At 37.9% G+C, this 27,336-nt stretch overlaps 1 protein-coding gene across 2 annotated transcripts in view; it reads right to left on the bottom strand.

Moving 5' to 3' along the window:
• COL8A1 (collagen type VIII alpha 1 chain) overlaps positions 1–27,336 on the bottom strand; it is a 149,365-nt gene that overhangs the window by 74,715 nt on the left and 47,314 nt on the right. The window lies entirely within an intron of this gene.

The following is a 27,336-nucleotide window of genomic DNA, read 5'->3' as shown; positions in this document are numbered from 1 at the left end:
ATCACCCTACTCTGTACCAGGTTACTTCTGGCCCTGTAGTCACCAACCTATGTATGGCAGAGTATGGAAACTGAGTGGTGGCACACTAGGGTTTAATTTAGATTCAAATGGGTACCACATAGTAAGGAGTTTGCTGAATACAATTTCTTCTGCCTTTAGAAGAAAGGGGTTATACTACTGTAAAGGGTCATTATATTAATAAAGGCAATCTGAGAAGTGCCCCAGAGTGAATACATAAGACCTTTTATATTCTGTCTTAGACTACATGAAATATGGAAAAAGAAGACACTGTTCAGAGAAGCAATCTCTGGGAGTCCCTTAGGCTTTGCAGATTGTTCTAGAGAGTAAACATTTCAAATCCTCACCCAGTGCCACTTTTTGCATTCTCACTGACTAATGACTCAATCAAATTTCCCCTTTCAGGGAGCAAAGGAGGCTGCAAAATCAGAATGCCTGCCTTTGTTTATTCCTTCATTTTTTTTCAGATCCTAAGAGAAAGAATTTTCTTTTTGCTGACCATTTATGCAGCCCTGGCCCCAACAACTTTTTGCTTGTTCTGAAACACATGCAGAAAAAGGGTTGCACTGGAAGTCTTTCATTACAGATACTAAGTTCTGGAAGCATAAATAGCCTCTTGCGTCTCAAGAAAACATGGAATAAAGTGGAGAAAAGTTAACAGGATTCATTATCTCTACCTGGTGTAGAATTTTTCATGGAAAGCCATGAAATGGCATTACCCCCTCCCCAATGGCATAATCTCAGTACTTCCGAGTCATTCTTGGTTCTCTTCTTGCCTCATCTCCCATATCTAAACCATGGTAAGACCTGTCAGCTCTATCTTTATATACATCACTAATATATTCACCTCTCACTGTCTCTACTAGTAGTCCAAACCACTATCATTTCTTATTTGTTTACTCTAAGAGTCTCTTAAATGTTCTGCCTGAGACCATTCTCTCATCCCCATCCCACCTGACAACTCATTCTCCACTTGGCAGCTGTATAGATTCATTAAAATGATAAGTCAGAGAATATCACTCGTCTACCCTCAAACCTTCAATGGCATTTTGATGCACTTAGAATGAAAAACCAACTCCCCTTAGCTGAAAAAGCCCTATATGAACCTCCAACTCTTTCTTATACCCTACTCAACTGTGCTCATTTACCTATAACCACAGCGACTTTCTTGCTATTCCTGTAACTCACTATTACTGTCCCCAAGAACTTTGAATTTATAATTCCTTTGGCCTGGAATATTCTTCTTTCAAAATTTTAAATGATGCAGGTCTGAACCCAAATGTCACTGCCTTAAAGGGCATCCCCTACGTAAAGAGGCTCCTTCTCCCCCACATAATTCTCTATAGCATTCACCTATTTATTCTTTATGGCACTTGTTATCTGAAGATATTTTGCTTATTTAATTGTTTTCTTCTTATTTATTGTCTCTCTACTAGACTATGAGCTACTTTAAAGAACAAACTTTGTCTGTCTGGTTCTTTGTTGTACTCCCAGAGCCTAAAATCATTCCTGAAATATTTGTTGAATGAATGAATGGGTAGATGGATGGAGAGATGAATGATGGACAGATGGATGGAAATAGATCCCTGGGACTATGGCCAACAAACATAAAGGGAGCTGCTCACAGGCGGTCAGTAGGATGCAGAAGTGTATTTAAGTTGTAATAGCCCCAGAACAAAGGTCAGTTCCTCAGATAGATTCCATTTCATCATTACGTCTGTGGAAACTTTGGGAAGCACTAGATACTTACACCAAGAGCTCCATGAGTCATTTGTTTCCTTGAGAACCTGGAAACTTTATGAGATTGGCTTTAGAAAGTGCTTCCTTCTAGCCAGCGGGTCCTAATGCTTGTGCTTTACTTTCACAGCAGAGGGTACCCTTGGGGAAAATAGAATGTCATGACGTTGAGGTGGGTCAAGTTTTAGGAAGTCAAGTAGAGCACTAAGTCAAAAACAGATGGTCTGGATACAAAAAGGAATATAGCTACTTGTATTATAGCCACAATTGTGTGGTGGTGGTCTCTAGTCCACTAGTCATAAATGCATGTGTTTTTAGACTGGATGAGACAGAGATATGTCAAGGTCTCTCATTTAAAATGAGAAAGTCTGAATTTGTCATTCAAACATGTCTATGGTTAGACTCCCAATTGGATGTGTTTTCCATTTGCTGGATTCTAAGTGTTAACCTGGAAAGACGTCCAGACTGCCTTTTCTCCTCCCTCCTATCAAAGACACAGGCTCTTGGCATTCTGTTTTTATACAGGAAACCAGGTTAAGTAAAACGGCTTCTCTCCATAAGACAAATGCTCTGGTGGCCAGTCTGGGGCAAGCTGTCTCCTCCTGTGGAACTACACACTCTGTATTTGAATAGAACACTGTTAACATTTCTTTTAATTGTATTTTCTCCACAAATCTATTCCAAGAGTCTGTAATACTCTTAAAAGGTAAGCCAAGGGATTATAGTGGCAACTTAATTCAAACAATACTATTGCTCCTTGAAAGAGAGATTAAATAGGGCCCCCAGGCAGCTGTCTGACAGGGTACTTAGCTCTCAGAGAGGTTGCCCAGTGCCCAGGATCAACGACTGAAAGAATGCTTTAGAGAGAAGGTACTGGAGGTCTTGACTAATTCAGGACCCAAGTAACCTTGTTGTAAGAGTTTACCGCTTTCTTCCCTAAAAACTTGTGGATTCTGTTCCTGAGGGAGCATCTGGCATTTAGCAAGTTCCTGGGATAGCAAAAAAAAAAAAAAAAAAAAAAAAAAGTGTCTGTTCTAATTCCATCTCAAAGCTTAAACAGGTTGCATGTGGGTGTGAGGAGATTTTGAGTCTTGGAAGGTGGGAGGGATAACTCTTGGTTATCAAGTTCAATGTACTTCATGATATTCATTATGGCTCTATCCTTACTGTTTGTGTTAACTTGGGCAACTTAATTGAATTTCTCTGTTCCTCAGTTTTCTTAATCTGCAACTTGGGTATAGTAACAAGTAACTCTCAAGGATGTAATCAGAACTAACTGAAATAACATTTGCAAAACACATGGCAGAAGCCTAGCACAAAACAAGGACTCTATAAATGTTGACTGCTATTATCAGAGTTTTTATTTCTATTTCCTCCCTTGCTCAGGTTGGACAAGTTGTTCTCAGTATTGCTATGAATTTCTTTCTCAACATCTGAGACACAAAGTCATCCAGAGTCTCCTGCTGGGGTGACTGATGGTCTCAGTTTGCCTGGGGCTGAGAGGTTCCTATGGACACCAGACCTTTAGTGCCAAAACCAGGAGAGACCAGGGCAAACTGGGCTGGGCAGTCACTACCTTTGGAAAGGTCCCATGCCAGATTCCCAGTTCTGTGAGGTCTTCCTTAGGCTAGGCAATCCTTCAAGAAATAGTCACTTCTGATGCTCTTTGAAATCTACCTTGTTTCTGGAAAATCTTTAGATCTTTCCCTTACATCATGTCTGCAGACATGGGGCAAAAGACAGTGCTGTGTTTCACATGCCAAGGGAAAGCGGGGTTCTCTAGGCATCTTCAGCAGCTTGTTTTTCAATTCAGGGCTTATAAATCATGGGCCCGGACGTCCGGCAGGCTGGGAGGTGGACCATGGAAAGGGATCAGGATAAACTGAAATGACTTTTGCCATTGGCTTGGCCAGTGCACCTTGCCAAGAGGTTTTTCCCTCAATTTTAAACAGATCAGTGTTATAAGGGGAAATGTACTCCATATGTTGCTCACGCCTTTTCCCTCAATTCACAAAAATGCCATCTTCTTAGAGAGGTAGAGTTTCCAGGAATTGTTTGGAATCTTTTTCCTCAAAGAAAGTACCACTCCAATAGTCACAAATAACTCAGTATTTCTTCATGGTCCTTGGTGGGGATAATAAAATCTGATTTTGGTTTCTGCCCCAAATGGTCCTAAGAGCACTCTCTCCTAACCTTTTAAAATTTCTTATTCCAAAGTATAACTTTGTCCCCTTCCAAAGAGTACAGATTTTCTGTCTTGTTCACTTCCAAGTTACCTGAATTTAATAGAGGTCAACAAAAACCTGACAGGCTCAAGTATTTTTATTAGTGGAAAAAGAAATCACAAACCAAGAACATTACTTCTATGTATTGATAGCATCAAATGCTGTTTTTGTTAATTTTTTTAAAGCCAGACTTAGTTTCAAGGCATAAATCATTATTAGAGAGAAAGATATATAGAAAATGTTATTCCTATTTTGCTTATTTTTTCCCTAAAAAAATTCTGTTAAAAAAGGTTGATTCTTACAAAACCAGTGAACATAGAGTGGGAGCGGGAGGGAGGAGGAGAGGCAAACCAGAAAACAGACTCTTAACTATAGAGAACAAACTGACTGGAGGGGCAGCAGGTGGATGGATGGGTTAAATAGGTGATGGGGATTAAGGAGTACACTTGTGATAAGCACTGGGTGATGTATGGAAGCATTAAATCACTATATTGTACACCTAAAACTAATATTACATTATATTGTAATTAACTGGAATTTAAATAAAAACTTGAAAAAAAAAAGGAACCATTCTCCTTAGCTTAATCTTATAATTCTCTCTAGCCCATATTCTCTCCCTTTACTTTGAAAATAAAATTCACCTGTTTTTACATGACTCCATAAACTGCCTCTAAGCCCTAGTGTGGTTCAGTTTGTCACTAGTCTGAGGACCAGACAGGCCTTAAATACTTTGCCATTTATCAATAGGGGGCCCCACCCTCACCTCCCTCAGGTATTAGGTCACCTCCATTTGTTTGTCTGGTGAGAACTGGCTTCCTTTTCTGAGGCTGGAAGCCAGATTGGTTCATCACCAGAATAGGAACCTGGAACTGACATTGGTTTTGCAGATGTGCAAAAAATTCCCAGGAGTTTTGAAAAAAAGAAAGAAAGGGGAAAGGGTTTTTGAGAAGACAAGACAAAGGGTTTTTAGAGGGCTAAAAACAAAACAATTAATCATATGGTGACTATTACCCTTGTTTCTATTAAGGTGACTCACTTTCTCTGCATTTTTAGACTAAACTTCAATTCTGTTTTTATGTAACTACTGAATGACTATCACAATTCTTTTCTTTGTTTCTCTCTTTTATTGTTGTTGTTTCTCAAAGTCAAAAAGAAGAGTTTCAAATTGCCTTCTTAATCCTGAACCAGAAAAGGAAGTGATTTCATATGTGAGATAATGAAGTGAAAAAGCAGTGTTCAATCAAGGCCTGAGCCCCTGCAAAGATCTGCAATTAGAAAAAAAAAAGTCTAGAAAAGATTCTTAGAATTGTCATAATAAATTGCCTGGGCAACCAAAGTTTCTCAGGACCCTTCCTTCCCCATTTCTGATTTGAGGACAGGTTTGCCTGTTAGTACTCAGATAGAATTCCAAAATAAAATTTCTATATGGGATGGAATTCTATAAGTGAGGCCTTGGAGTGGGGCCAGATGTCATACAATAGAATATTGTATTTTCTACTTCACGTTTCCCCAGTTCATCAAAAAATTATGATTTAACAGCAGAGGTTTCCCAAATCTTTAACAGTGCAGGCAGCAGGGGCCCTGGACTCATATAGCCAGGATGTTAACTTTAGTTCTTTCCATTTGTGTGACCGTGGGCTAGTTACTTAGCATTTGTAATTCACCTATAAAATAATAATTGTAATAGTAATGGTAATAATGATGGTGATGATAATAATAATACCTGTGCCTAGTATAAGCATTATAAGTCAGCAGACTGGTCATTCCTTCCTGACAGTAGCTACCAAGTGGATTAACCTCTTGGAAGATCAGTGGAAACCTCTTCCTCTATGCTTGCATTTCTTCAACTTTGGCTCATTCAGTGTGCTTTTTGGAATTTTGTTTATGGGGCACTGGAAACTTAGTTTGACAATGTCCCTTGCATTTGGACATAACTGGCATTTAAAAAATAGTTATAATTTTATAATCATCTGTATTAAAGTGTGTGGTACTTGGGGAATATATGGAGATAACAGAGCTGGTTTATTTTATATGTAGTGTGGCTTTCCATCTGTCAACACCTGCTCTTCCTCCATGGATGCCATTTCTCTTTTGGGAGGGGTAAGGAGAGAGAATTGCGGAGTAGCCTGGTCAAGATGTGGGAAATACCCCAGATTCATTGATGACAGTGCTTTGCTCCAGGATTCCTCAGTCATCTCTCTCTAGTTTAACATATAACCCAGAATTTCTTGGGTATGACATTTTTAGTGAGTTAAATAGCCAGGCTCTCCTCACACAAGAGAAGGGATTTGAGTGTGTGATTAACAGGAGTTTCCTTATGTATCATTGTCATTCTCTAACTGGATTTTGATTTTAAAAATACTTTTTTAAAGCTTTGTCCTTGAATATCTTTTAAAAGACATTACAACAAAAGGCTCATCTTCTGGGCAAAAATTATTTTTTAATCACCAGATAATACCCCTGTTGCTATTCAGAACATTGGTGGTGACTGCACAGGTCAAACAGAATGGATATGAGGTCTGATTCAATACAGAAAGATTCATGATCACTCTGTGGGTTCTGGTGTCTGACTAAATTATTCTTATCAAGTTGTTTTATTTATTTTATGACTTTTGTTAAAAATGAAAGATTAATTTCTGAAATTGAGGATTAGTTAAAAAAACAGTTCTAAGAAAGTGATTTGCTTCAATTTAGTTCTACAAGTATTTATTAAGCATCTACTATAAGCCACAAAGTGACAGGTATTAAAATTCAGGAGTGTTCCCTGTCCTGATGGAGCTTATGGTCTGATGTAAAATACAGATGCTAAACAAGTCAATTACTAGTATGATAAGGGAGTAGATAAGGATTATGGGAGGGTAGAGCATAGGAATGCACCCAGTATAGAGCAGAGATTCTTTTTTTAAAAATTTTTTTAACATTTATTTATTATTGAGAGACAGAGACAGACAGAGAGTGAGCATGGGAGGGACAGAGAGGGGAGACACAGAATCTGAAGCAGGCTCCAGCTAGAGCAGAGATTCTTAAACTTTCATGTGCATATGAATCTGTTTGGAATTTGTTACAATTTGGTTTTCTAGGACCTGGTCATTCTGATGTAGTGGTCCATGGGCCACACTTTGGGAACACTGGTAAAGTGGCTCAGGAAAGGCTGCCTTGAGAATTGAAGCTCAGCTAAGATCTAAAGGATGAGAAAGAGTGGTCTCTAACTGGTGGCTGGAGAAGAGCTACTCTGTCAGACAAGAGCAGAAAGAAATGTATTAGAGATGGGAAAGAGGGACAAAGAATGATGGGCTTCCTTCCTGGAGGACCCTAAACCCAGTGTGTCCAGTTCCATTGCTTCTAGGTGTTAGTCTGAGGAAAATAGCATTTTTGTAGGGTTGCCTTCTTAGGTGAGCACTTGGAAAGCAAGGCCTACTTTTTCAGGCAATACTTCCTAACACCAAAATGCTAAAAAAAAAAAAAGAAAAAGAAAGAAAAGAAAAGAAAAGAAAAGAAAAGAAAAGAGGAAAAAAAAGGGAGAAAGAAAAGGAAAGTATGCACCCGGGGTCTAATTTCACCCTCACCCTCAGACATTCCCACCACTGGAAATGGAGTGGTTGGAAAATGCCTTCATAAGCAGAATTTGGTGGTATAATTAGAAAATTATCTCTTCCTAGAACATTCTGTGAAATTCTGCCGCGAGGTGTCAACAGGTCTTTGTGGGTCTCTCTCCAGCAGAGATCAACTGACATGTAAAATACAGTGGAGTTCCAAAAAAGCCACTGTAAAATCTCAAGTATGTGGAAGGAGTTTGGTGTGTTTGCCAGCATGGTTTTTCCAAAAAAGAAAAATTCTACAGAGATCAAAGAAGGGTGGAAGAAGTGGGCTCTGGCCTGAGGAGGAAGGTTTTATCATCAGAATAATTCAGGCTGGTGAGTTTCTGGCAAGGTAAGTCATTGGGCCAAGAGAGAAGTGAATATCCTAAGTTTCTGATGTGAGGCAAAGAGGAACGGAGACCTAGGGATGAAGGAGAAATGAGGAATTAGGCATAGTCACTCATCCTGAGTTATATCCCTGACCACAGACTGTCTTGAGGCCTCTGGCATCTTTTTCAGTTTCCAATTCTAGAACAGAACTTGCTCAGTGCTTCCTCAGATGCCTGCTCACCACATATCACCAGCAGCCATATCTGTGAGATATGGGGATAATGTATGGGCAGCACAGAGAATACTCCAGGGTTTCTCTTAACACACCCCCCCCTTTTTTAAATGGAGGGGAAATCAGGAGGCTAATCCAAGGAGAAAGGAAGTCCAAAGTGGTAGTCCCAGAAATGTGTGTTAAAGGGTGAAGGATGAGAAGTGGATTTTGGAGTTCACAGATGGGAGAGCAGCTCTGGAGTGAGACCCTTAGGATTCCAATCCTGACTGCATCTCTTTCCAGCTATGTGATTTGTGGAGATGGCCTAACCTCTCTGTGCTTCAGTTTCTACATCTACAATACATGCAATAGTATCCATCTCACAGGGTTGTTGGGAAGATTAAATGAATGAATGTAAAGATCTTAGACAAGTATCTGCACATAGTAAGTGCTTAATAGATGCTAACTATAAACTTATTAAACATATATACATTGATGTAGACTAGCAGGCATTTAATTTAATTATGTTTTTATTTATTTTATATTTTTCTTTCTTTCTATTTTAGAGAGAGAGAACACACGCGGAAAAGAGGGGAAGAGGGAAAGATAGAGAGAAACTTAAGCAGGCTCCACACTGAGTTAGAGCCTGACATGGGGCTCAATCCCATGACCATGGAATCATGACCTGAGCTGAAATCAAGAGTCAGATGCTCAACTGACTGAGCCACCCGGGTGCCCCTATTTTATATTTTTCTTACTTGATGGCACTTTCTCCAAATTTCTCTCTCAGAATAGTGCCCCAAGTTAGCCAGGGCCTGGGCTGAATCCTGTAGATCAGAGTCTGACTTTTCCACACCCAGGTCTAATGCATCAGGACCAAAATAAAATGGAAGCACGGGATAGGGCAGTGACCTCTTCCTGAACACACTTGCTTATTGGGGAGGTAGTTATGCCCCTGCCCTCCCTAAGAAATAACGGGTCATTATAGGATGGATAAGGAGGATAATGTTCAGCTCCCTGAAATTTTGAAGATTTTCGGTTTCACCTGTAGTATGAAGAGGAAGGTGCTCCCCTGTTGCATGTGAAATTGAACCAGTACCTGACATCATCTCAGGGCATGAGGGCCTGGTTATCCCATCCAGACTGGTGTGCTGTAACCCTTCTCATCAGACCAGCACAGCTCTACCCCTTCATGGCAGCCATGGTGTGAGCAGAGGGTTAATTTCATGTGTGTATTTTCATGTGTGTAAATTTTCATAACCAATCCTGTTTGCCATTTACATATGGCCTGCTAGAAAGATCCGGGCCCAATAGGTGGCCTGCCTCTTGCAACTGTACAGCCTGTCACGATGCACGTTCGATGTCCCTTCTTTCTCCATACTCTGTTTTACTTTTCTACCTTTAGTTCCTCTTTGATCCATCTTTTTCACTTATCTGTAATCTATGTAATCTTACTGCATTGTCTGCATCATTATAAGCTAACCCAAGGAGCAAGGAAAGTTAAACATTTAAAAAACACATATTCTGTACATCAATCCAAGGCACTGGTCATTCAATGAGATCGGTGCAGATCCTGGCAACTCCCTTACATACATTTCATTCTCTTTCTTGACACTTTATTTTTTAACTTTTTCTATTATTTATTTATTTATGTATATATATTTTCTTATAATTATGTTTTATTACTTCAATTAGTTTTTTTTAATTTAGAGTCAAGTTAGTGAAATAATTGTTTCAGGATTAGAATTTAATGATTCATCACTTACAAATAACACCCAGTTCTCATCATAAGTGCCTTCCTTAATCCCCATCACCCCATTTAGCCTATCCTGCACCCACCTCCCCTCCAGCTACCCTCAGTTTGTTCTCTATAGTTAAGTGTCTCTTATGGTTTGCCTATATATGGTTTGTCCCTTTTGCAGTGATTCCAAGAAAGCCCAGGTATTACTCATGAACAGCCAAGTTTATATACTTTTCTTAAGTAGTTACTGAATCTACTATTGCAGAGATGTAAAGGTTAGGTCTGAGTTAATTATTTAGATATGACATGAGAATATGAACATTTAGGTGACTGAATTGATGTAACTTGTGCTCTATTGAGAAGACTGCTGACAAACTCCAAACTTAACTGCCTTAACCAGCCAAGGAGTCAGAACTGTTCATCAAGATCAAACAGAAAGGTCATTTGGTAAGAACACAAGGCCATCAGTCTGAAAATGTGTTTAGAGTTTTGCAATTCTAACTCTGGAATTCCATCTAGAGTTCAGCATTTTTTCTCCATGTTTCCTTGGGAGAATGACCATATCAAGTATGGTTGAGCTCCTATGTTTTAGAAAATGACCCTGAACTTGCAACTCTCGTTAGCTGGGTTCTAACTAAGGAGGAAAAAAAAAAAAGAAGAAGAGAGGAAAACCACTCTGGAAACAAAGCTTGTTTTCATTGAGAAAAATTCCCTTGCTCTTCCAAATAAGATTATGTCAGGAAAATAGAAGACTTGAACTGGAGATTAACTTCTTTTCTGGTGTTTCTGTCAAGAGTTCATGCTGTCACTATTTTCTATTTTTCCAGTTTGCAACTGCAAACATAAATGTCTTTGTGGTTTTTTTTGGGGGGGAGGGGGAGTTGTAGAGAGGACAGACTAGGTTGCCCTTTGCTCTTCTGCAATGTGTACACAGCCTACAGATTTTTCCTGACCTAATAATAATTTACTTACCTGTTACTCAGTTCAATGTAATTATGATTAAGAACCATACAATTTGGACTTTTTCCTAAAATGCCTAAGATATTTCTAAAAACACAGAAAGAGGTACAAAAATATAATGTGTACTGTAAAAAAATATATTGACATTTTGAAATAAGTATTTAGTTATCATAATATTTGTTCTATGCTGGAAAGATGCTAAAATTGGGTGAAACGAATAAATAAAAATTATTAAAAGGAATATACCTGGGGGAGGAGTTTATTCACCCCTGCAAATCAGAATGAAGTCCCCCTACTTCTTAAGAAAAAGTGAACTTTTGACTTCTTCCAATTTTTGAAAAATAAACCATATTTGTTATGTGCAGACTGTTATATAAATCAAATATTCTGTCTTGTAGTATAGTTTTCTCAACCCCCACTGTGATAGATATGTCTCTTGGGAACTTTAAAAAAATGCTGTCACATGAGCTTCTCCCAGCATGCAAATAATTCAAATACAAAGAAAGGGAGAGAAATAAATAAAATAAAGTGGTGTGTATCCTTCTTCTGGACTTTCATATTGTTTTTAAACTAAGGAGCAGTCAGCATCAAATTCTCATAGAGAAAGAATATAAATAGCCTTCTATTTACTACTGAGAAGAGCTCCCAAAGGTGTAAATCAGTAGTTGGGAATTCAGAACATAGATTGCCTATAGAAACGATGGAGGTTGGGCTCCAATCTGGTTCTCAGAGGCACACTTAATTCATAACAGAGGCTCCATAAATTTGTTAAATGAATAAATAAACTCTCACAGTGAGTCAGTACATTAGAACTACCTGAGGATTATAGCGGGAAATGAGGTTTGGGAATCAAATAACTCTTATCATTAACTTATTTTATGGGGGCCAGGAGCAGAATAACATGTAAAGTTGTCGTATGTTTCCTAGGTATATGGTCCTGCCTGTCAAATCTGAAAGAGAACCCCCTACATGGGTTACTGGGCAACTTTTCCACCATTTAACATCTTCTTTCCCAAACTCCTGATGCCTAGTACCTACCTTCTTGTTGTCCTAAGCTGCCTCCTGGGTACCTTGTCTCAGACCGTCATGGATACCTATTTATGGTATCCATGTTCAAAATTGCCTGGCTCAGTCTTTCTTCTCTCAAGTCAATCAAAACTCTTACTCTATCAGTGGAGGGGCCTTCTGACTATAAGAGGAGGGAAGCCCCTTCATACTCCTAGAGGTGTGCATAAGTAATTTACAAGATTCAGGAGAGTAGTGCAGAAGTGTAATAATACAATGTAAAATGACCCAGATTGTTCGCAATCTGGAGAGTTTGGGGAGAGAGTGGAAATTACCTGACTGGAAGGAAGAAGTGAATACTGAGGCAGGTCAGAACTGCCTGGAGGCTGAAGAACAGAGGCAGATGCCCTACATATGCAGCACTGTTATTAACTGCTTTCTTTGCATTTTCCCCCTCCTTTGGATATAAGATATATAAACCTTTTGTTGTTACCAGGTTGTAAATTCCTTGAGTATAAAAAGAAAACCCATGTGTAATATTTGTTTAGCTTCCCCTTCAAAGTGTTAAGGCATTCAACAGATTCTCTTTCAGTTGAATTGAGTTTCGGTTCTCTGGTGGAATTAATTTAATTGACTTGGCAATGTCTAAAAAATGAGAAAAAAAACCCACCATTCTTGAAGTACAATCTTGATTACATAATTATTAATGTTATATGCCACCTAATTATTCAGGTAAACATTTTTACATAATTATTTATGTAAAAAAGATGGCATTTTACTAATATTATGAATTCTAATTTTGAGAGATCTAAAATTCTGGCATATCATAGAAAGAGTTATTTAAGTTATGTTTCTTTGTGTTCAAAGATGGTGGTTAAAAGATTTAATGCAGATAACTTTCTCTTCAAACTTTTGACAATCAGGTGTTTAATCTTTAAAAGAATTATAGGGGAGGGGTGGCTGGGTGGCTCAGTGGGTTAATCAGCCAACTTTTGATTTTGGCTCAGGTCATGATCTCACAGTTCATGGGATTGAGCCCTGCATCCAGCTTTGTGCTGACAGCAATGGAGCCTACTTGGGATTCTCTCTCCTTCTCTGCCTCTCCCTTGCACACGCGCATGTGCGTGCTCTGTCTCTCAAAATAAATAAACATTAAAACAAAATGCCCTTTTAAAAATAAATAAAAGAATTGAAGGGGAGACTTGACATGGCTACAATACAAATTTTGTAAAGAATTTCTTTGTAAGTTTTAAATAGTTGGAGAAATCTGAGTTATCTGGGAATAAGGGCTGAGAGTCACTTATGAGTAATATCAACAGAATGATCACTGAAAAGGAATTTCAGCCCTTTCTATGTTTCCCTTAACTTTGCACTGTGCAGGCAAAGAAATGTACAAGGTCCCTTTCCACTCTTGCAGTTGACGGGTTAGGTACCTGCTACAAAATTATTATTAGGTTCTGCTAATAACACCTATGTTCCCAACTTGTAATAGACTTTTTTTGTAAAAAGACAATGTGACACAGGCATGTATTTCTGACTCATTTCCTAGAAAGTGCAATACAGTCCATAAAATAATGGAAGTGGAATGAGGCAAAAGGAAGCTTTTCTGTCAATTAGGACTACCCCTAGTGGTCTCCATCCAATGATATTTGCATAAATTTTCCCTGCCTCAGCCTTTGACATCTTTCTTGATAAGTGGTAGATAAGGGGCAGGCTTCTAATTAAACACACACAGAGAGGCTGACAGCAGTCCTTTCCAGAGACCTTTAAGGGTGAGTGATAGCTTCATGCTCACTCTCTACCATGCTCCAGAGCACCACTATCTCCTGGAGGGATCTTTACATGCATCTGGTACCTGGTTTTTTTTTTTTTTTTTTTTTTTTTTTTTTTTTTTTTTTTTTTTTTTGTGGCTGATACCTAGGGGATGCTCCTTAATCACGTGGCTCTGGTGACCAGAAGGGCTTGTGTTCCTGGGCCCCAAAAGACTGTGGCAATCAGAGGGACAGTTCTTGGCAGGGCAGGCTACCACTTCCAGGGCACTGCACCGATAGTGGACTGAGGCACACCTTCCAGTCTTTCTGTGAAAGAGGTGGCTTTATCCTGGGGCTTTGGATTGAGAGGCAGGCTTCAGATTTGGCACACATTTAGTGGAGCTACTTTCAAGAAATGTAGGCTGTGGATGCCACCTTGGCACTCTCCCTCTGCTTTGCTCTAGTTCTCTAGTATCTCCCATAAAGGAGCTTATACACTCACCTAGACTCCAAATATTTGTGGATGTTGCCCACAGAACACCTCCAGATTGCCAGGGCTTATGCTTGCAGCCCCTCACGACTATATATTTGCATACTTTAAACCTGCTGTCTGCAGGTCTGGCTTCCAGTCAGCCTGAACCTATGTGCTGAGCCTGTCTCCTTTAGGACCCTGATAGGTAGGTCTTGGCACATTCTCAACCACTAGCAACTATTAAAAATTTATTAGGCTGCTTAAAAAAGTACAAAGGTTTCAGAAATGACCAAGGTTGGAGCAGGGCTCAACAAAAGGTTCATCTCCTAAATGAGGTCATTCCTTCGAGACTGAGAGAAGTTGTTTCATCTAGTGTGTAAAAAACACAACAGAGCATTAAGCACAATGAAGAAACAGGAATATGTTCCAAATGAAAGAACAAGATAAAACTTCAGAAAAAAAAACTTAATGAAATGAAATGATTTAATGAAAAAAATCACCACAAAAATGATCACAGAACTAGGGAAAAGAATGGCTGAATATGGTGAGAACTTCAACAAAGAGGTGGAAGACGTAAGAAAGTACCAAACAGAAGTCACAGGAAAGAACACAACAACTGAACTGAAAAATACACTAGAGGGTTTTAACAGCAGCTTAGGAAAAACAAAAGAAAGAATTAGTAAACTTAAAGACAGAGCAGTAGAACGTAATCAGAGCATCAAAAAGAAAAAAAAGTGAAGATAGATTAAGGAGTCATGGGATAACATCAAATAGACTGACATTTGCATTATAGGACCCCCAGAAGGAGAAGAGAGAGAGCAGTGGAAATCTTATTTGAAAAAATAATGGTTGAAACTATCTAACTTAGGGAAGGAAACAGGCATCCAGATCCAGGAATCCTGTTAGTGTTCCAACCAAATAAGATGAACCATACCAAGACAAATTATAAGTAAAATGTCTAAAGTTAATGACAAGGAGAGAAACTTAAAAGCAGCAAGAAAGAAACAACTTGTTACATACAACGGAACTCCCATAAGATGATCAGCATTTTTTTGGCAGAAATTTTGTAGGTCACAAGGGAGTGGTACAATATATTCAAAGTGCTAAAAGAAAAAACTTCCAACCAACAATGCTCTACCTGGAAAAGTTTACATTCAGAATTACAGGAGAGAGAGAGTTTTCCAGACAAACAAAAGCTAAAGGAGTTTATCACCACTAAACTGGGCTTATAAGAAATAATCTGATAGGAAAGGGTGCTAATTAGTAACAAGAATACAGATGAAAGAGTAAATCTCAATAGAAAAGTAAATATACTTATAAGTAAAATTACTTATTAAACTAGTATGAAGGTTAAAAGACAAAAATAGTCAAAATAACTATAACTACAATAATTAGTTACAGAATGCACAAGATAAAAAGATGTAAATGTGACAACATAAACATAAAACAAGAAGTGGAGGAGAATAAAAATACTGAATTATAGAATGGGATCAGACTTATGTTGTTATCAACTTAAAATAGATTGTTATAAATATAAGTTGTTACATATAAGCCTTATGGTAACCACAAAGTGAAACCTATAGCAAATGCACAAAAGAGAAAGAGAAAGGAATACAAATTATCAAACCACAAAGGAAAAGAGCAAAAGAAGAAAGGGACAGAGGAACTACAAAAACAGCCAGAAAATAGTTAACAAAATGGAAGTAAGCACATACCTATCAATAATTACTTTAAATATAAATGGACTAAATTCTCCAATCAAAAGACATAAAATTGATGAGTGGGTTAAAAAAACAAGACCCATCTATATGCTGCCCAGAAGAAACACAATTTAGATGTAAAGACATGCACAGACTGAAAGTGAAGGTATGGAAAAAGATATTCCATGCAAATGAAACAAAAATAAAGCTGGAATAGCTATACTTATGTCAGACAAAATAGACTTTAAGACAAAAACTGTGTAATAGACAAAGAGGGACTTTACATAATGATAATGGGGTCAATCCAAGAAAAGGATATAACATTTGTAAGTTTTTATACACCTAATATAGGACCACCTAAATATATAAAGCAAATATTAACAGACCTGAAGGGAAAAATACACAGAAATATAATGTTAGTAGGGGACTTCAATATCCCATTTATATCAATGGATAGATCAGACAGAAAATTAATACGGAGACATCAGCTTTAAATGCCATGTTGGACCAGATGGGCTTAACATATATTTACAGAACATTCCATCCCAAAGCAACAGAATACACATCTTCCTCAAGTGCACAAGGAACATTTTCCAAGATAGGTCATATGTTAGGTCACAAAATTAAGTCTAAATAAGTTTAGGAGGGCTGGAATCATACTATGCATCTTTCCAACCACAGTGTTATGAAATTAGAAATTAATTAAATGAAGAAAACTGAGAAGTTCACAAATACGTGGAGATTAAACCACGTGCTAAAGACAACCAGTGGGTCAAAGAAGAAATCAAAAGCAAAATCAGAAAATACCTTAAGACAAACAAAAATAGAAATGTAACATATCAAAACTTATGTGATGTAACAAAAGCAGTTTTAAGAGGGAAGTTCATAGTGACAAATGCCTAACTCAAGATATAAGAAAAATCTCAAATAAACTAACAAACTTTATACCTCAAGGAACTAAAAAAAAAGAACAAAGCCCAAGGTTGGAAGGAAGGAAATAATGATTAGAGCAGAAATAAATGAAATAAATTCTAAAAGACAGTAGAAAATATCGATAAAACTAAGAACTGTTTCTTTGAAAAGATAGATACAACTGATAAACCCTTAGCTAGACTCATCAAGAAAAATAGAGGACTCAAATAAAATCATAAACAAAAGGGGAGACATTACAACTGATATCCCCCAAATACAAAGGATCAGGAGACTACTATAAACATTTGTATGCCAACACATTGGACAACCTAGAAGAAATGGATAAATTTCTAGAAACATACAACCTACCAAGACTGAGTCATGATGAACAGAAAATCTGAACTAGCAGGGAGATTGAATCAGTAATCAAAAACTTCCCAATAAACAAAAGTACAGGAGCAGGACCAGACAGCTTCAAAGGTGAATTCTATCAAACATTCAATAAATTAATACCAATCCTTTTTAATGTCTTCCAAATAGAACAAAGTGGGGTGGGGACTCTTCCAAACACATTGTATGAAGCTAGCATTATCCTGATACCAAAATCAGACACAGATCACACACACACATACACACATAAATTACAAGCCAGTATGTCTGATGAACATAGATGCAAAAATCTTCAACAAAATGTCAGCAACCCAAATTCACCAATATATTAAAAGGATCATACACCATAATCAAGTAAAATTTATTTCGGGGATGCAAGGATGGTTGAACATCTATAAACCAGTAAATGTGTTACACCATATTAATGAAATGAAGGATAAAAATCATGTGATCATCTCAATAGGTGCAGAAAAAGCATTTGACAATATTCCATGTCCATTTAGGATAAAAACTCTCAACAAAGAGGGTATAGAGTGAATGTACCTCAACATAATAAAGGCCATATATGACAAGCCTAGAGTTAACATGACACTCAGTGGTGAAAACCTGAAAGCTTTACTTCTAAAATTAGGAACAAGTCCACTCTCATCACTTTTATTCAACATAGTATTGAAAGTCCTAGCCAGATCAATTCAGCAAGAAAAAGAAAAGGCACCCAAATTGAAAAGGAAGCTGTAAAACTGTCACTATTTGCAGATGACATGATATTATATATAGAAAACCGTAAAGACTCCATCAAAAAACCATTAGAACTAATAAATTCAGTGAAGTTGCAAAATACAAAATCAATACACAAAAATTTGTTGTTTCTTTATGTTAATAACAAACTAGAAATTTGAAAAAGAAATTAATAAAGTAATCTCATTCACAACTGCATCAAAATGAACAAAAGACTGAGGAATAAACTTAACCAAGAATGTGAAAGATCTGTATATTGAAAACTACAAGATATTGATGAAAGAAATTGAAGACAACACAAATAAATAAGAAGATATTCTGTGTTCATGGACTGGAAGAATTAACACTGTCAAAATATCTGTACTACCAAAGTAATCTAGAGATTCAATGCAATGCCTATCAAAATTCCAACAGTATTTTTCACAGAAATAAAACAAACAATCCTAAAATTTGTGTGGAATCACAAAAGATCCTGCACAGCCAAAGAAAACTTTAGAGAGAATAACAAAACTAGAGGCATCTCACTCTGATTTCAAACTATATTAACAAAGCTAGTAATTAAAACAGTATGGTATTGGTATAAAAATAGACATAGATTGATGGAATAGAACGGAGAGACCAGAAATGAACCCACACGTATGTTGTCAATTAATTTATGAGAAAAAAAGCCAAGTATACACAATAGTGACAGGACAGCCTCTTCAATAAATGGGAAAATTGGACCACTATCTGACCCCATATACAAAAATTAAAAAGTTGAAAGTAAGACTTGAAACCATAAAACTCTTAGAAGAAAACATAGGCAGTAAGTTCCTTGACACAGATTTTTTTAATCTCACACAAAAAGCAAAAGGAACAAAAGCAAAAACTAACAAGTGGGATATCAAACTAAAAATCTTCTGCATAGCAAAGGAAACCATCAATAAAATGAAAAGGCAACCTACTGAACAGGAGAAAATATTTGCAAGTCATATATCTGATAAGGGGCTAATATCCAAAATATATTTTAAAAACTCATATAAATTAATAGCCAGAAAACAATCTGATTTAAAAATGGGCAGAAGATTTGAATAGACATTTTTCCAAGACATACAAATGGCCAACAAGTACATGAAAAGACACTCAACATCATTAATCATCAGAGAAATGCAAATCAAAACCACAATGTGATATCATCTTATACCTGTTAGAATGGCTATAATTGGAAAGACAATAAATAACAAGTGTTGGTGAGGATGTGGAGAAAGGGAATTTTTGCATTATTGATGGGAATGTAAATTAGTAAAATCACTATGCAAAAGAGTATGGAGTTTCTCCAAAAAGTTTAAAATAGAACTACCATATGATTCAGAAATTTCACTTTTGAGTATTTATTGAAGAAAATGAAAACACTAATTCAAAAAGATATGTGCACTCCCATGTTTGTTGCAGCATTATTTATAATAGCCAAGATATGGAACTAATGTTAGTGTTCATCAATGAATGGATAAAGAAATTGTGGTGTGTGTGTGTGTGTGTGTGTGTGTGTGTGTATGTCATATATATTTTTATATACACGTATATAGATACACATACACATATGCATATATATACATGTGAAAAAATGTTGAAATGTCACAAATCCATTTGTGACAACACAATTGGACCTTGAGGGCATTATGCTAAGTGAAGTAAGTCAGAGAAAGACAAATACCATATTATCTCTCTTAAATGTGGAATCCAAAAACCAAGCAAAAACCAAGCTCATAGATACAGAGAACAGACTGTGCTTTGTAAGAGGTGGGGGTGGGAGAAATGGGTGAATTTCTTATGTTTAAATAAGTCGAATAAAAAATTTTTTTGATAGTAAAAAAATATCCAAAAAAGAGCACCTAACCAAATTTAGGGATCTTGGGATATGTGCCCATTGTCAGTTCCTTTCCCATAGCTATCCAACAAATTAATTAAAAAAGAAAGATAAAGCAATTCTACCTGAGAACACTTGTTACCTTTCCTTTCTCCATAGGACTTTATACCACCTGACATGTTAGCCATCTACTTGCTAACTTCTTATCTGCCTCCCCACTAGAATGCAAGCTTCATCAAGGTGACAGCTTTCTTTTTCTTTTGCCACTGAATCCCCAGCATTCTTACACATAGGAAGTAGTACTGAGTGAGCATTTATTGAATGAATGAATGCATGAATAAATACACTCAGAATAGTATCTGCCACACCTGATGTTGCCTGTTGTCCTCATCATCTTTATTTCTATCTCACATGAACTGCAATCACCCCTGGCTTTCTCTGGAATGTTAGTTGCCAAAAAAAAATCTTGATTCAATTGGAAATGACAACAGGTCTTTATATTCTCTTTGGGCACTAGTCAATCCTTAGCTACAGTTATAGAGACAAATAGAAGTTCTGTGGATTTTGTGCCTTGTATATTATGACATGTCAACAATGTTTTTAATATGGCCAAGGCCTGGCTTATGCAAGATGGAAGCAGATTAAGTTTGGCATATTTCATCTCTGCTTTCTGAACTTTTCTCTCTTTTCTGAGTTTTCTGTCACTTAGATCAATGGTTATTTCTCCTATCCTGGAGAGAAGTTGTCTTATAAACAAATTTCAAAGTTAGCTGTTAGTTATTTAAAATGTCATCTCTCTCAGAATTTTTGAATTTTAAGATAGGAGAGTAGGGATAAGGTAATATGTACCCTGATGCTCAGAATCCCTAAGGGTGGAGGCTGTTGAAGTATGGTGGAATTGCGAGGCAGACAGGAAAATCTTCCCACTGCAGTTTAAGTGACATAATCAGGCAGATTTCTTTGGCTTATGCATAGTTGGTGGCCTTGATTACTTTATTCTTCACTTACAAGCTTACTCCTTCTGAATAACAGGTATGGGAGGGCAGAGGACAAAAATGGACTCCAATAACACCTAAGAACTCTCCAGTGAATGCTTTCATTTTCTGTTTTGAAACTGATGTGGTCAAAAGAGCATAAAATTGTGAGTTAGAAGTTCTGGCCTTGCCTCTACTTGAGAAATATTAATATTTCTGGGGTGCCTAGGTGGCTCAGTCTGTTCAGCATCTGACTTTTGGTTTTGGCTCAGGTCATGATCTCACAGTTTTGTGAGTTCAAGCCTCATGTCAGGCTCTGTGCTGGCAGCCCAGAGCCTTCTTGAGATTCTCTCTCTCCCTCTCTCTCTCTTCCCCTCCCTCACTTGCACTGTCTCTGTCTCTCTCAAAATAAATAAATAAATGTAAAAAAAATTTTAAAAAGAAATGTTAATATTTCACTGCTAAGGGCCTCAGTCACACATGCATGGGATATGGTGGCTGATGATCTTCCAGATAAGATCTAAAATTAATGATTTCTAGAATTCCATAATTAAGTGAAAGTTGATAGCTGATTTTTTTTATTTTTTATTTTTTAAAATTTACATCCAAATTAGTTAGCATATAGTGAAACAATGATTTCAGGAGTAGATACAATGAAGTATTACTCGACAATCAAAAAGAATGAAATCTTGCCATTTGCAACTACATGGATGGAACAGGAGGGTATTATGCTAAGTGAAATTAGAGAAAGACAAAAATCATATGACTTCACTCATGTGAGGACTTTAAGAGACAAAATAGATGAATATAAGGGAAGGGAAACAAAAATAATATAAAAACAGGGAGGGGGACAAAACAGAAGAGACTCATAAATATGGAGAACAAACTGAGGGTTTCTGGAGGGGTTGTGGGAGGGGGGATGGGCTAAATGGGTAAGGATAGCTGATTTTTTTTTTAATGGGAGGGTAAGAGAGAGTGGGCATAAGTTTTTGTAAATGCCATGGGGGGATTCAGAAGCAGCCTGAGAAGGAATCTGGCAATTCAAGAAAAATCATTAAACTTCTATTTTCAAGAGGACAAATTTAGGAGGATGATATGTCTCACTTAGTGAAACTACTTCCTCAGTGTACCTAATTTTCTTTTCTGTACAATAGAGGATGGGGTTCCCAACAGTGAAGGAGAATGAAGATCCTTTCAGGTATATGTTGTATCCTATAGACACTGAAACACTCCACTGCCAGAGGACATACTTTTCTTTTTCCATTAGGAAAAAGTCTTACCCAGGAAGTCTGGGGGTAAAGGTTTCTAAGGGAGAGTTTGTAGTGTGTCCACCCGTATCATGTTATGTTTGGCTTTGGTCAGCACCTTTATTTTTCTCCTTTTATGTTTTAAATGAGGTAAAATCTGCAAGGAGAAAGGAAAGCAGAAACAACAAGATCTTTCACTATATATGTGTTTTGTGAAAGTAAATTGAAACCAAATGAATTCAAAGCTGATATTTTGCTTACTAGACTAACTGAAAATGAGCAGTCTGTTTCCCAGACCCCTCACCCAGGTCCTCACTGGTCCTCTCCAGTGAGCTTGTCCACTGGTCCTTATCACAGGAAAAGAAACTTATACTATGGTCTGAACATTCCTCTTGTTTTTCCTTTCTTTGTATAATAAAGCTCTTTCTGCACTTAAGAACCAGATACAAAATTATGAATCTATGGTGAGAAGAGTGGGGGCCTATGCATGGGAAAATGTTAGAACTTTCTAAGTGCAAGTCAGACAACCTGCCTGTCTGTAAACATGGAGCTTCCACCAAGTAAACCAAATGTGGTCAAGTACACACACTGCCAGGGGTACATAGGGGTGTGTGTGTGTGTGTGTGTGTGTGTGTATTCAGGCACATGTACACACAACTCAAAGGATGCCTCAGCAATGCGGCTTGGTAGTGACAGTGTGTCTAAGTCTGGGCCTCTCAGATTTTACAATCAACTGGTTTAATGAAAAGTCATATTTTCTCTCAAGGTTTTGGTAATGTTGTGGCAAAAATAGAGAAAAGGGAGCCCAGCTGATTTGGCAGAACTAAGAATATTCCTCCTGATTCTGTCATTGGTGGGTTGGAGGTTAACGATAGTAAGTGACGAAGATGAGATTTGAAGACCTAAGCTCCTCTCGCAGTAGAAGGTGATAAGAAACATGTTGCTCTTGCAAAAGTGTGACCTCTCACACCATGTAGGTCACATGGGAGAAGGGTGTAGGGCTGCACTCTGCACCAATAGCATGGCACTGGGCAGGCCGCCAGCCCTAGTGAGAGGTCTGTGCATCTGTACTGGTCTCACTTCTGCCAGTACTAGTTGGAGGGACTGGGGCACAGTTCCCAATCTAGGCCTCAATTTTCCTGTGGACATGAGGAAGCTTAATGTGACAATCTCTCAGGTTCCCTTGTGTTCTCACACCTTGTCACTGCCACCTTGGTTCTTAGAGCAGCAGCATCTACATCACTTGGGAGCTCATTAGAAGAGCCATTTGAGGGGCGCCTGGGTGGCTCAGTCGGTTAAGTGACTGAGTTTGGCTTAGGTCATGGTCTAGTGGTTCATGAGTTTGAGCACTGTGTGGGGCTCTGTGCTGACAGCTTGTAACCTGGAGCCTGCTTTGGATTCTGTCTTTGTCTCTCTCTGCCCCTCCCCTGCTCATGCTCTGTCTCTCTCTCTCTCTCTCAAAAATAAACATTTGAAAAAATTAAAAAAAAAAAAAAGAAATGCCATTTGGGGCCTCACTGCAGACTAAGAACATCAGAATTTGTCTTTTTACAACACCCCTAGATGGTTCATGTGCACCTTAACGTTTAAAATGCATTGATTGCTCAAATGTTCTTTTTTATTCATATAATTATTTCATCAACAATCAGTTTCTTTAAAAAATTTTTCTTAATGTTTATTTTTGAGAGAGAGAGAGTCAGAGCATGAGTTGGGGAGGGGCAGAGGGAGGGAGACACAAAATCTAAAGCAGGCTCCAGGCTCTGAGCTGTCAGCACAGAGCCTGATGCAGGGCTTGAACTCAAGAACCAGGAGATCATGACCTGAGCCAAAGTCGGATGCTTAACTGACCAAGCCACCCAGGTGCCCCAACAATCATTAATTTCAACACATTATAAACATGACTCTATACTGATCATGACTAGACTATTTAATCTACACTTAAAATGAGTAAGAAACAATGTGTGTTTGTATATGTGTGTAACACGGAATGGGGGAGAGATTTTTGGGTAGAATGGAGAATTAACCAGGTTTTTAAAAATGAGATTTTTTTAAGACTTTTTTTTAATGTTTATTTATTTCTGAGACAGAGAGAGACAGAGCATGAGTGGGGGAGGGGCAGAGAGAGAGAGGGGGACACAGAATCCGAAGCAGGCTTCAAGCTCTGAGCTGTCAGCACAGAGCCCGACGCAGGGCTCGAACTCACAGACTGAAAGATCATGACCTGAGCTGAAGCCGGACACGCAACCGACTGAGCCACCCAGGCGCCCCAAAAATGAGATTTTTAAACTTAACTTGACTTTTTTGCTTAGAATGGAAAATTAACTATGTTTTTCTTAGAATGAAGATAGTTCTATGCTTAGAGTAAAAATGTATTTGAGAAAGTAAAATAAAGCCTAGGAAAGAAATGTTTAAAGGATTTTTTATTTGAAATTCTAAGATAATTTTTCAACAGTATTTGAAAATACAACACAATTACATTAAGTTAAATAAGCTTTGTACATTCCCTCTGTCCAAAGCACAGTGCGAGGTCTGTAGAGGACAGATATCCAAGGATTGTAAGATTCTAAGGTTTGAGGATAGGAAATGACTGTGGGGATGGTCTAGTCCATCCCAGGTCCTCTCTGTACAGATGAAAAGACTAAGGCATAGACAGATTTGTGATCTCTTCCCAATGTCACACAGGTAACCTAAAAGCAGAGCTAGGACAAAACAAAAAATCAGGTCTTGGAAAGTAGATTGGGGGCTTTGAAGACTAGTTCAAAGAACGCTAATGAGGGCTTGGTCAAGATGTTGGCAGTGTGAGTGGAGGACAGGGTAGAGATGAAAGAGAAATAGCTTGAGTACAGTCTTTAGAGGTTGGACACTCCTTGCCTTTAGGACAGTAGTAAAGGGTGGACAGGAGTTGTAGGTGGCCATAGAGTTGTGAGCATAAGTGATGGAAAGAAAAGCATTTTTAAAGATCAGAGGAATGTGGCAAGGGGAAGTTTTAGGACTGAACACTGATCCCATGGAAAAATTTGGGAGCTTACCTGTAACTGTCCTACCAGTGGTACTTGTTTTTAACTTCCTACCTCACTTTGGCAATGGTCCTCCACTACTTCAAATTTGACTCATCTTCAGTGGCTTCCCCTCTTTTATGGAGCTTTCCTTGACAATAAAATCTCACTCTGCTCTTCCACTGAATGCTTGGAGCTCTTACTGTCCTTATCACTTATCACTCATCAAGTCCTTGATGATATACAGCTGCAAGTGATCTGTTTTATTCATTATTGATATACTCATTCAACTAATGTTGTGTTTCTAGGTTCTGGGAGGACAGACTGAATCCCTCTCTACATGAAGCTTAGATTCTGATGGGAGAGACACATCATAAGCGACAAATAAAGATACAATAAATAAACATACAAAGCAATTTCAGATAGTGACAATAAAACAGAGTGATGATAGAGACTGGGAGATACTGCTGAATTTTTTTTTAATGGAGTGCTGTAGCTTGTCACTATTCCTCTATCCAACTAGACCGTAAGTTCCTCAAGGGTAGGCCAGTTTTATGTTACTTTGGCATCCTTCATAACACAGAGCAGCCTACTGATGACAGAGTAAGAGCTTATGAAATTTCTTTTTTGAATAAATAAATGAGTGTTGAATGCTTTACTCTAGATCCTTTTCTGTCATTGACTCAGGTATTTCCTTTATACAATATCTGTGTTCTTTGCTGGCCAGATAGCAGTAGGGCTATCAGTATGGAGGAAAAATACGGTTTGGTATGAAGAGGGTCATGTGTTAGGAAGTGAAGAAGAAATGCACAGATGTGTCTTCACAAATCTTCCCAAAGGAATTGGTCTTCTAGATGTAAACAGCTGCATGACTCTTGAGTATCTCAAGGCTCCTTTGTCTGTTGTCAGTGAGAATTTATAACCCTCATTGTTAAAATTGTGTATTTTTCAAGCTAGAGTCACTCCTAGGTGCTGAAAGATTCTCAAACTACTTCTCTTGTGCCAAAGTATTTCCAGTTAACTCCCTGAAACATGCTTTTATCTCAGCTTCCTTGATCTTTTTAGGTAATGCCAGCATTTTAAACAATTTGGTTGCTTCCCTTTTAACTTTCTAATCTGATGAATTTAATTCTGAGTCATAAACCTATAAAGTTTATTAGCAGATCTAATCATCCCAAAAGTTTCTTTAGAGCAGCTACTCTTTTAATTTCTCATGGAGTTGACAGGAAACATTTCATACCTCAAATAAGCCTGCAGATTTTTGTGTGTGATTGCACATTTTCATATATTTTGGGTGGAGGATTATAGCAAACTGACTAAATTACTGCACAGAAAGTTTTTTAAATTAAAAAAAAAACCACACAAAACCAACTTAAGAAAGTGGGTCAGAGAGGAGGATGGTGAAAGTAAGGCAAAAGAGATCTGAATGTGTTATGCTGAAATCTGTCACACGAATTCCAAAATAAATACCCCTGTTTCTACCTGAGTTACCACCTGAAGGTCTGATAGTCATAATCTGGGGAGAGCATGACTGGTGTTAGATTCTGGTATGATGGTGCAGGGCCTGAGGAGACTTCTGGGTGTCCCTGAAGAGGGGCCTGGCAGGTCTAGTCTCTGGTGAGCCACTGGCCACGTGCAAACAGGACCCCAATCCTTCCAGACACTGCCCTCTGCCTGTCCCCTCAGATGGATATTCAGAGGGTCCCTCAGCCCTGCTCTGGTTCCACCTTTGACCTTGTTTCAAGGTTTCCCCCTGACTGGCTGCTGTTGGCTGCTCTGGGTGAAAGTATCTGAACCCTTAGAACCTTACTCCTTGGTCCAGGCTTTTCATGTAGGTGTCCCTAGCAGATCCTTCCTAACCCTGGGGATGAGACCCAGACAAGCTTTAACTCTCATTAATTTTGACATTTGGAGGAAGAAGTTATTTTTAAATATCCAGGAATGTGTTATAGAAGTTGAAAATTGTGATACCAAATTGACTCTCTGCTTTTTTTCAATTCAGGTATTAGGATAAGTAATATTTAGAATTCTAGGTATGTTATTAATAAAAAAAAAAAAAACCCTTTGCCTTTTACTGACCTAGCTGATGCTCCTTAATTTGTTATTTAAATTCTTTTGACAAATATTGAGTGATTCTCATGTGCCAGGCAGGAGGGCAGGTACCCTAACAAAGCGTTCTATGGGACACAGTTGAGAAAGGAAACCGAAGAATATGTGAAATGATTAATAATTGTAGTCTTGATCTGATGGGAACAAACACAAGAATGAGAAGATGGAGGAAGGAGGAAGAGAGAGAACATCCAAGTTGTCTTATGATTGTAAATTATGTTTTATTTTTAATTTTTTTAATGGAGGACAACTAACTGCAAATCTCATTCATAGAATAAGTAGTTTTTTGTTCGTTTGTTTGTTTTGAGAAATCGATACAAAAACCCCCAAAACAAACAAGAGGTCATTACAATTCAATTATCTTAGGGCTTATGCTAGTTTATTATTGAGAATTTT

The sequence above is a fragment of the Panthera tigris genome, chromosome C2, assembly GCF_018350195.1.
Source record: "Panthera tigris isolate Pti1 chromosome C2, P.tigris_Pti1_mat1.1, whole genome shotgun sequence".
In the NCBI taxonomy this organism is placed as follows: Eukaryota; Metazoa; Chordata; class Mammalia; order Carnivora; family Felidae; genus Panthera; species Panthera tigris.
Note: the sequence above shows the minus strand (reverse complement) of the source record. Positions and strands in the feature narration are given on the sequence as shown.